Source organism: Arvicanthis niloticus, chromosome 20 (genome assembly GCF_011762505.2).
Source record: "Arvicanthis niloticus isolate mArvNil1 chromosome 20, mArvNil1.pat.X, whole genome shotgun sequence".
NCBI classification, from domain to species: Eukaryota; Metazoa; Chordata; class Mammalia; order Rodentia; family Muridae; genus Arvicanthis; species Arvicanthis niloticus.
This window is the reverse complement of record NC_047677.1, coordinates 22,308,518-22,311,020: the sequence shown is the minus strand read 5'-3', so window position 1 is coordinate 22,311,020 and position 2,503 is coordinate 22,308,518. Positions and strand designations below refer to the sequence as shown.

The 2,503-nt window shown below is 41.2% G+C and overlaps 1 pseudogene; it reads right to left on the bottom strand.

Moving 5' to 3' along the window:
* Window positions 1-282: 282 nt before the first annotated feature.
* On the bottom strand, window positions 283-1,999 carry LOC117724596 (importin subunit alpha-1 pseudogene; annotated as a pseudogene).
* Between the last annotated feature and the right edge of the window lie 504 nt (window positions 2,000-2,503).

The window sequence follows — 2,503 nt, the reverse complement described above, 5'->3', positions numbered from 1 at the left end:
TGTTGTGTTTAGGGACATATATATTTAGGATGACTTCATTTTCTTTCTTTCTTTTTTTTTTTTTAAGAAGAATGGAACTTAACTTTTATTTACAGGACATGACAGGGTACGAAATCCCACATAGAAATAAACTCAGAGGACAGCCTCATAGAGTATGTACAGTTTGTAACTGTTCAAGTATAGTTTCTTTTGTAAAAAGTGCTACAATAACAAACCACATTTAAAAAGAGTTCTTAGTAGAGAAACAGTGAGACAAATGTATGAGGACACACGATTGCACAGCACATAGCTGACAACTTTGTGCCTTGGCTGACATTAGAAGTTAAAGGTCCCGGGAGCTCCATCCTGAACTTGGAAGGCAAAGCCTTCAGAGGTAGTTTCTGGCACCACATTTTGAATCTTTCTTCTCCTCCACTGAGAAGTACTTCTCAATTAAGTTTAATGAGGCCTTGTATACAGACTCGTTTTCATGGCTGTGTAGTGCTTCAGTTTTATCTCAGCCTCCACATTCTTCAATCATTATACTGAGTTTTTCTGTCTCACCTAGTTTCTCGGCAGCCTGAAAGATATTTGAAATGGCATCAAGAATAACCTGAGTAATCTTGGTATCTTTTGCACTCAAGAGGTTCATCAAAGGTTCTATTATCCCACAATGAACGAGATACACAATCTGTTCAACAGTCCCACCACTGGTATAGTTGGCTATAGCCCATGCGGCCTCCTTCTGTGTCTTAAAATCTGACTTAGAGAGGACACCAACAAGAAACGGGACTAGGCCATGATTCACAACTTGCTGTATCTGGTCCTGGCGTCCGGCTGTGATGTTTGACATTGTCCACGTGGCCTCCTTCTGAATATTAGTTTTGGGGTTTGTTAGCAGGCTGGGAAAGACTGCAAGTGCTCCAGCGTCTATCACTTTCCGAGTCTGCTCATCTGTTCCAGTGACAATATTCCCTATGGCTCTCAGTGCGGGAGTCACAATGGGCAGCTCCGTAGCTTCCAGAAGCTTCACAAGTTGGGGAACAACTCCCTTCTTCACAACCATCGCTCATTTGGACCATCAGTCAGGTAGGAAATAGCCCAGCAGGAATCTGCTAATACTTCTGGATCGTTGTGGTGCAGGAGTCTAACTAAAGTAGGAAGAATCTGCTCAACAGCATCTAAGGGGGATGCAGGATTCTTGTTTCGACAAAGGTTTGAGAGTGTCCAGGTATGATTACGTATGTAACCACATGCCAAGGATGACAGATCAGGAACTGCAAGAAGTGCCAACAGTGGGTCAATTGCACCATGTTTGATAACTAAGTCTCGAAAAACTGAACCATCACCTGCAATGTTTCCAAGAGCCCATACAGCTTGCTCGCTGATGTGAGCATGGGGAGATGCCAAGAGAGAGATAAATGCTGGGATAGAGCCTCCATCTACCACAGCTTTGGTCTGCTCAGATGTTCCAGAAGCAATGTTGGTGAGTGCCCAAGCAGATTCAAACTGAATGGGGCTACAATCAGTTTTGTCCAAGAAGGACACAAATTTTGGGATCAAACCAGCCCGGATGATGTTGTCTCTAGGAGGCTGTTTCTCTCTAGAAAGCAGTTTCCGAGCAGCTTGAGTAGCTTGGAGCTGGCTTTCCAAATTGTTACTGTTTATGCCTTTAACAATGTCCTCAACAGACCAATTTACAATACCCTGATTGTTTCGGTTTTCCTGGAGTGGAGAAGTAGCGTCATCAGGAAATGAGCTGACATTTCTCCTTTTCAGCATCTGGTCATCTTTTTTTAGCTTTTCTAAGTTCCACGTTAACCTCTATTCGGCGGCGGCGCATTTCTGTACTGTCTTTCCCCTTGTTCTTGAACCTGTTAAGCCGGGCAGCTGGTGAATTAGCATTCTCGTTGGTGGACATGGTTGCAGGAACAGGAGGAAAGCTGCACAGCCGGCTCAGACTTCCACGAAAGTCGGTGCAGGGCTCTCAAGCTGCGGGTCGGCGGCTGTCGAAAAGTCCTCTACCGTCCTCTAGTCCTCTACCCCTCAGCCCTTACACTTTGTGGGTGATTTCATTTTCATGTAGATTTTATTCCTTCATCATTTTCCAATGCCTTCTTTATCACTAATCACTTTCCTTTTTTTTTTTTTTTTTTTTTTTTTTTTTTTTTTTTTTTTTTTTTTTTGATTCTTTACTTTTTAAAATTAAAACAGGGACCTATATTTTCTTTTGGTTGGAGTGAAGATGAAACGTCTTCTATATCTTCACTTTCAACCCGTATATACATAAAAACAACATATATTTTTCAGCCATTCTATGTTTCCCTTTAATTGACATTCTTCATCTTTAAGGCGACCACCTGGAAAACTCTTTTCTGTTTTCTACTTTGATTTTAATTTAGCATTTTATAACTTAATTTGTCTTCCTTTATTTGGCCTATCAATCACACTCCTTCATTTATTTTATTTTAATTGGCTTCTTACAGTTTCAAATATACATTACTAAGTTATCTAAATCTGTCTT